This window comes from Rhamphochromis longiceps, linkage group LG7 (genome assembly GCF_057381845.1).
Source record: "Rhamphochromis longiceps isolate RC_006_pf linkage group LG7, R_longiceps_female_GT1.1, whole genome shotgun sequence".
In the NCBI taxonomy this organism is placed as follows: domain Eukaryota; kingdom Metazoa; phylum Chordata; class Actinopteri; order Cichliformes; family Cichlidae; genus Rhamphochromis; species Rhamphochromis longiceps.
Window position 1 is genome coordinate 71,328,951 of NC_140563.1, and position 8,912 is coordinate 71,337,862.

Sequence of the window (8,912 nt, forward strand, 5' to 3'; positions counted from 1 at the left end):
AAATATCTTATTACTGAATGTTTATTTTCCACCTGCCCACCCGACTACCTTTCTTACCAAAATGTTTCTGGAATTAGCCCCATTTCTTCCTAACTCTACCGTTATTATTGGTGGTGATTTCAACTTAATGTTAAATCCGCTTATGGACAGATTTCCACACAGCATTGCAACTCCTTCTCCTCAGGCCAAAGCGCTTCACGCTCTATGCGACGAGTTTGGACTTGTTGATGCTTGGAGATATACTCACCCCTCCAATAAGCAATACACATTTTTTTCGGCTCCGCATAGGTCCCAAACTAGAATTGATTACTTTTTTCTCCCGAAAACTGACTTAGGTTCAGTAGTATCGTGCGACATAACAAGTATAATCATCTCAGATCACGCTAGGGTAATCATGGATCTCGATCTTAAAGCTGCGCTTCATAGGTCCCGCCACTGGAGGCTTAATACCATTATTCTTAAGGATGAGGAATTTACCTCTCACTTCTCTGCAGAATTTAAAGCGTTTTTGGATATCAACACCTCCTCAGCTACTACTGCCTCTGTTTTGTGGGAAACATGCAAAGCTTATGCGAGGGGCCTAATTATTTCGTATTCTGCGACAAAGAAGCGACAACGGATGGAGGAACAAAAATCTTTAGAGAGCGAATTGATGGATAAGGAGAAAACATATATTGCCTCCCCATCACCACCATTATGGCAAGAAATAACCGCACTCAGGTCAGCGCTGAATTGCCTTCTTACCAGAGATGCAGAGAAGAAACTTAAATACACCAGACAGAGGTTCTACGAGCATGGAGATAAGGCCGGTAAATGTCTGGCGTACTATGTTAAGAAGCGCGCAGAATCGAATACCATTGCAGCGATATCTGATGAAGGTGGCCACAAGGTATATGAAAACAAACTGATAAATGACTGTGTTAAGAAGTTCTACGAAGCCTTGTACTCTTCTCAACAAGTCCCGGAGGGGGAGCAGCTGATGCATAATTTCTTCACCCAATTCGACTTACCAAATTTGTCAGAGGAACAGAAGACTGCCCTTAACAGCCCTATAACTAAGACCGAAGTGTTTAAGGCTATTAAATCACTGCGAAGTGGAAAGTCGCCAGGGCCTGATGGCTTCTGTTGTGAATTTTATAAACAGTTTCGAGATATTATTGTGGAACCGCTTCTTGATATGTTCAACCACTCCTTCATTACGGGTGAATTCCCGCAGACACTGAAGGAAGCCAACATTTCCCTAATTCTAAAGAAAGGGAAGTGTCCTGATTTGTGCGGATCCTACAGACCTATAGCCCTCTTGAATGTAGATAGGAAACTGCTTTCTAAAATTCTGGCCACCCGCTTAGAAAATTTTTTACCTGTGCTGATAAGGGAGGACCAGACAGGCTTTATAAAGGGTCGAAACTCAGCCACCAATGTTAGACGCTTACTGAACGCTATTGTAGCTTTCAAGCAAAAATCTATTGATGGCCTGGTGCTTTCTCTCGATGCGGAGAAAGCATTTGACAGAATTGAGTGGTCTTATTTGTTGTATACTCTGGGCAAATTCGGCTTAGGGGAGAATTTTATAAAATGGGTCAAAGTTATCTACAATAATCCACAGGCAGCAGTCCTGACTAATGGACTTAGGTCTGATTACTTCAACACTCATAGGGGAGTTATGCAGGGCTGCCCCTTATCGCCCCTTCTATTCGCTCTGGCCATAGAGCCTCTTGCTGAGGCCATAAGGGCGACGCCCACAATACGTAGTTTAGAGATTGGACAGCTGTGTCATAAAATAACCTTATACGCGGACGACATCTTGATTCTTTTGACTAACCCTGTAACATCCGTACCCAGTCTCATTGAGGTGATTGACAGGTTTAGCCGTTTCTCTGGCTATAGAATCAATTTGGCTAAGTCAGAGGCCATGCCTCTCGGTACTCTTTTCACAATGCCGGCTACTGTTCCTTCCTTTCCTTTTAAATGGTTTCCTAATGGATTTGTGTATTTGGGGATCTTTATTACCCCGTCTCTCGACCAATTGTACAAAGCCAACTTCACACCCTTATTTGGCAAACTCAAACAGGACCTAGAGCGGTGGGCGTCACTTCCTGTCTCCTGGCTAGGACGCATTGCCCTGATCAAAATGAATGTGCTGCCCAGGCTATTGTATCCTATCCAAATGATCCCCGTCTTGTTCTCTAAGAGAGTACTGAAGGACATAAATGGTTGGCTCACCTCTTTCATCTGGAACAAGCGCAGACCCAGACTCAAGATGGCAGTGTTGCATCTGCCAAGCTCCAGGGGCGGCTTGGATCTACCTAATATTAGATTGTATCAGCTTTCTGCCCATTTAAGATTTGTGAGCGACTGGGTTAGGGGTAAAACCTCAATCTGGTCGGATATTGAGACAGCTCTGTCACAATGCAAACTGAGCGATCTATTATTTTGTAATGATTTTAACGGAATTAAGACCCTTTGTACAAATCCTGTAACAATCAACACCCTAAAAGCGTGGCGAATTGTCCGCCGTCTTGAGGGAAGATCGAGAATAACATCAACCTTTACCCCTATAATGAATAACCCTGCTTTCCCTCCGGGTTCTTTGGACCCCGGCTTTCAACGATGGTCTGATAAGAATATTAAGTCTCTTGGTGACCTTTTCTCGGGTGGTGAACTCATGTCGTTTGAACAACTTGCCAACAGTTACGGCTTGCCTAGACAGGATTTCTTTCGTTTTTTGCAAATACGACACTATATCACTCACAATACAACCCTTGCTGAGCACCCTGAAGTATCTGATGTTGAGAGGGTTTTGTTTGGGCAACAGCTGACGGTGTCTCTGAGTTCATTTTACCATGTGCTTAATGCTTTGACTACCACTGATGCGCAGGGGATTAGAGGTGTGTGGGAGAGGGAACTGTCGGTAACCATAGATGAAGATAAGTGGGATACCGTTTGGTCTCTCGCAAAAAGGATTTCAATTTGTACTCGGACAAGAGCAATCCAATTTAAGATTTTACACAGATTACACGTATCCCCTCACCGCAGACACCTCTTCAGCCGCTCTCTTTCCCCTGTGTGTCTTAAGTGGAAAACTGATGTAGGGACTTTAACTCACTGTTTTTGGTCCTGTTATAAGCTTCAAGAATACTGGGCTGACATTACAGGTGAACTGGGGAAAATCTTCCACGTTGATATAGAGATGGACCCTTTGTCCCTGATTCTAGGTCTTCCAAGTGACCGCCTAAAAGCGGCGGCCAACAAAAGATTGTATAACACTCTAACATTTGCAGCCAGGAAAAATATCCTCTTACAATGGATCAACGATAGGACTCCCACTGTCTGTGGCTGGCGCAAAATAGTTTTTGAACTGATTCCTCTGGAATACCTCACACACGTTATACACCACAGTGTGGGTCAGTTCTATGGGATGTGGCACCCCTTTTTGGACTATATTGGACCGGACCTTTCCGCTATCTTATTCAAAGGACTACTACACTCGTGATCACCACCCGGGCGCTGTAAGACTGACTCACCACCTCTTGTATGTTATATTTTGTATTTTGTATCTTGTATTATGCCTTATTTAAGAGCTGTTGTGTACGTTTTGTGTTTGTACTGTTTTGTTGTTCTGTGTCTACTGTCGAGACACTGTCGTGTTAAAGGAAAATCTGCAATAAAAACAATGATGAAAAAAAAAAAAAATGAAATTAAAAATAAATCAATGGTAAATGGACTGGTTCTCATATACCACTTTTCTGCTCTTCTGAGCACTCAAAGCGCTTTACACAACTTGTGCATTCACCCATTCACACAAGCACATGTTCATAGTGCTTTCTAAATAACATTCACACTCCACTGGATGCATCAGAGAGCAATTTGGGGTTAGTATCTTGCCCAAAGATATGTGGCATGCAGACTAGGGGAAGCCAGGAATCGAACCACCAACCTTGCAATCAGTAGATGGCCATTATTACTTTGATCCCAGCAGAATGATGGACTCAAAGGTAAAACTGGTGGAGTATTGGAGCATGCGTAACACACACACTGGTTGTTCTGTGGTGAATGACATCTGTCCATACAGTTAGGTGTAAATACCTCAGAAATAATCCCAACACGAAGCAGATGTGACTGAAATGTAGCTTTGACAGTCACAGCATGTCAGACAGCTGCAGCCCGCTTGCAGGGTTGGGGTCCTCTGCAGGAGGAAGGAGGCTTGCTCAGCCAGGTTATCAGCAGTAATCTGGAGTATTGCTTCTGGTTCAGTTTAAACGAGTTCCTCTTCATCAGCCACTGATGAAGAGGCTCGTCACTGCACTCAGAGGGTCAGGGTCGACCTTTCTGTCCCAACCAATGACTGTAGAAAACGTCTCTACAAAACATCTCTATCGCCCCCTGGTGTCTGTCTGCAGTATAGGTCATAAACCCCGCCTCCTCCATGTTAGCGGATTGGGACTGGGGCAAAGCTGGACTGGGACAAAAAATCGGCCCGGGCATTTTGACTAGAGACCAGCCCACCAGGATAAAGATTGAAAATGTGACGTCATTCAGGGGTAAAACCGCAAAGGATTCTGGGAACTGTGGCAAGAGGTACTAGCGCACGCAGGCTTTCAATTGAACTCAGTTACACAGCGATAAAAAGAAACACAAAAATGGCAAGAAGCTGTTGTATTATTAACTGCAATAGCCGGTCGCATGACAGCCACGGGAAGCCGACGGGTAAAGAGATCTTTTTTTTTTTATCGGATTACGTCGTTGAAGAGAAATTTTTTAAGCCATGTTTCCGAAGTAAGAGCCGACGGATGGTCTGGATATACCAAATATAACGTCCCAGAACCCTCCAGCTCACAGGTTAGTCTGCTCCAAGCATTTACACAAAGGTCAGTCTGCTGTTGTAGTTAATGCGTCATTTTTCTTAACATAATTGGTGATATAGGTTACAAGCAAGTCTGGCGCTGAACAGAAATTGTGGCGCTATGCTCCTTTGTTTATTGTGCATAAATAGTGAATTGTCCTGACACAATATTGCGTTTCGCTTCTGTTATTATGGTACATTGACAAAAACATATACTTTTATTCACAGGATAAAACAGGTTTTTTGTATCACTAATTGCCCAGTACGATTACAGCATACAGTATTATTGTCACTGCTACATTTCTGTGATGCTACCAGAAATTATTTCCACTACTAATTAATTACCGTTGAGCTCAAAGGTTATATTAATAAACGGTTAACGAACGTGTATTTATGAAGACGATTTGTGAGACTGGTAAACTTATGATACGTACGATGGTCTTTACTTTCTACACGGTGCATTTCAAGGTCCTGCACCCATCCGTCGGTAAACTGTACCTGGGCTTGTTGCAGTGACCTGAAGTTACTAAACTTCATGAGTGTGTGCACTCACTCCAAGAACCGTATGATTATAAATATGAGCGTGGTGAAGTTGGGCAGCACACTAACGTCTTTTGTCCCTCTGTGTGCTCGTAAGGGTCTGACCCTTTCACTCCTTTGATTTTTTCCTCGTATCTTTTCTTTGTCTTTTCGTCGAGTCTGTCTTTGTACGGACCGGCATTGTTCTCCTTTGTTTTGTACATTCCTTTTTTGTACGGCAAAGAAAAAACAAGAAGGTATTGGAACCGGAGAATGAACGTTTTGCGGTGCTGCAAGTGCTTGCATTTGATGCGGTACTTGTATTGTTTTGCCACGAGTTCCCGGCATGCAGTGCGCGAAAATCACGTGATTGCTAAACAAGGGGGCGGGTGCATCCGGCCTCCTCGGCTGAAATTGGTCCAGCCCAGAGTCGATCATGACCAATTGGCCAATCCAACACCTTTCGTTATATATACCCTTCCTAAAAAAAAAATTTAAAAAAAATCCATCGGCCCATAAAAACAAAAAATCGCCAGCGGTCCACCGGGCAAATGCCCGGTATGCCCGATGGCCAGTCCAGCTATGGACTGGGGTCAGACTAAAATAAATTAATTCTCCTCAGATAAATTTTTTCAAGGGATGCAATCTGCCAATTTAGTAAACTGTACTATAGTGATGGGCAGATGAAGCTTCATGAAGCACTGAAGCTTTTCATCCAGTTGCTTCATCCCAGCGCAAAGCTTCTTGAAGCTTCATTTGCTCTAGTAGGACACCTACTGGACGTAAAAATATTAGTTGGCATGAATTTGAAGAGTGTGGCCTTTTGCACACAGCCTGTAAATGTCAACAACAAAAGGAGTGTGTAAAACATCTATATTGTAGTGATGGCAGTATACTGTGTATATTTATGCTGGCATTATGGAAAATGATCATTTACTCAGTCCTGGCTGCATGCCAAATATCCTTGGGAAGCGTATCTGTAACCGGAAGGTCGCCAGTTCGATCCCCGGGATCTCTGTCCTGGTCGTTGTGTCCTTGGGCAAGACACTTTACCCTACTGGTCATGGCCAGAGGTGCCGATGGCGTGATATGGCAGCCTCGCTTCTGTCAGTCTGCCCCAGGGCAGCTGTGGCTACAACTGTAGCTGCCTCCACCAGTGTGTGAATGTGAGAATGAATGAATAGTGGCATTGTAAAGCACTTTGGGTGCCTTGAAAAGCGCTATATAAATCCAATCCATTATTATTATTACTAACCCTGTGTTTGCCTGCTGGTGGCGCCAGTGTCCGGCAGCCTCACCTCTGTCAGTGCGCCCCAGGGTGGCTGTGGCTACAATGTAGCTGCCATCACCAGTGTGTGGATGTGTGGATGACAGGATGTAGTGTGAAGCGCTTTGGGGTCCTTAGGGACTGAATAAAGCGCTATACAAATGCAGGCCATTTACCATTTATTTACAGTTAGTTGTTATCGGCATATTTCATTTACTGCTTTCTTTTAATAATTTAGCACTGAGTTCTGAGGACCTGCTTCAATCTGCAGTGTTTAATTCATGATGACAGGAAAGAATCTTTGATGAGATGAATATAAAATAAAATGAGATAAATATGAAATCAAATGAAATCAAATGAAATAAACATAAACATGAAATAAAATGAAATGCAATAAATGTAAAAAGAAATGAAATAAAATGAGATTCATATGAAATTGAATGAAATACAATTAGATAAATAATATCTAAATTATATAATATAAATATAAAATAAATTTTAAAATGAGATGATGATGAGATAGCTGTTATTTGTCAGTTGCAGTCGCCCACAACCGAGAAGACAGACCTTGCAGACCGTACATACACAAACATCGCATTGGGGAGACACGTCAGGGTAGGTAGCAAAAGAAAAAGCAGAGAAATGTGTAACACAAAAGGGTAAAAAAGCACAGATATCATCACACCATAACACAATAAAACACAGACAAGCAACATGGGAGAATATTCTAGTGTGTACTAAATAATAAAATGAATTAGATAAATATGAAATTATTTGAAATCGGTTGAAATAAATATATGTTTTTATATCAAATAAGATCGTGGTTCAAGAGTCGGGAGTTCGTCTTGTAATTGGAAGGTTGCTGGTTCGAGCCCCGGCTCGGACAGTCTCGGTTGTTGTGTCCTTGGGCAAGACACTTCACCCGTTGCCTACTGGTTGTGGTCAGAGGGCCCGGTGGCGCCAGTGTCCGGCAGCCTCGCCTCTGTCGCAGAGCCTGTCAGTGCGCCCCAGGGTGGCTACAATGTAGCTGCCATCACCAGTGTGTGAATGTGTGGATGACTGGATATGTAAAGCGCTTTGGGGTCCTTAGGGACTAGTGAAGCTATACAAATACAGGCCATTTACCATAAATATGAAGTAATTTGAAATACAATGAGATAAATATAAACTAAAATGAAAACAATTAGAAAAATATGAAATAAAATGAAATGGAATTATATAAATCTGAAATAATTAAAAATACAGTGAGTTAAATACAAAATAAAATGAGATAAATATGAAATGATTTGAAATTAAATGAAATAAAATGAAATTAGATAAATATAAAATCAAATTCGGTAAATATGAAATAATTCGACTTCCACCCAGGTGACGCCCGGCGGCTGCCAGTCTTCAAACCTGCAGGGGGGAGGACAGGCGCTCCAAGCCCAACCGCCTCCAGGAGGTGAGTGTCAGGTGGAGCAGGAGCTTCATTCCCACTGAGGAGAAGGAGGAGGACAAGGAGCTGCTGAGGAAGCCCGAGCTGCTTAATGCAACTCACAGAAGGAGGGAGGGGGCTTTAATGTGAGCCATACCCCCTGCTGGGTGCTAGTTAGAGGGGCGGAGCTTAGAGGAGCTTGGAGATGTTTGTGGGTCAGGTTCTCATGTCTGAAACACATGCTCCTCCTCCTCATCTTCATCTCCTGCAGGAAGTCTCTGGGCGGAGCTGAGCTGGGTGGAGCTGACCCACACCTGAGCAGGTTGTCTGTGAAGGTTCTCAGTCATCCAGGTCATCGTAGTCTAAGGAGCTTGGAAAGAAAAGCGTCTGGACTTCTTTAAGTTGCTTGAAGATGCCCCAGACACTCTCAGCTTCCTCTCATGTTCCCGTTTCATCAGGCGAGCAGCGCCCCCTGCTGGCAGACGTTTCAGTTACACCTGTGATCACAAAGTCAGGGTGGGTGGTGCATCTGACTGCAGGTCTGACCGTTAACCTGTTCAGGTCCTCGGATAGATTTGATTCAGCCCTGCAGGGATCTGCAGAGGAAACCGAAGAGGAAGATTACAGACTGTATATCAGACGATGGTAGGATGACAGAGCTCTCTGAGCCTCACCTGGTCTCACCTGGACCTCCTCCATGAGCATGTCCTTCCTGTTTCTCCACCTTCACAGCTCGCTGTCATAAATCTCGCCCTCTCCGTCCTTCACCGTGGGGCAAGTCTCTGTTCAGGAAACGCCGTTTTCCTCTGCAATCAGACACTTCCTCAGCCAATCAGAGAGGACCTTGGCTATGGGCCCAGACCCTG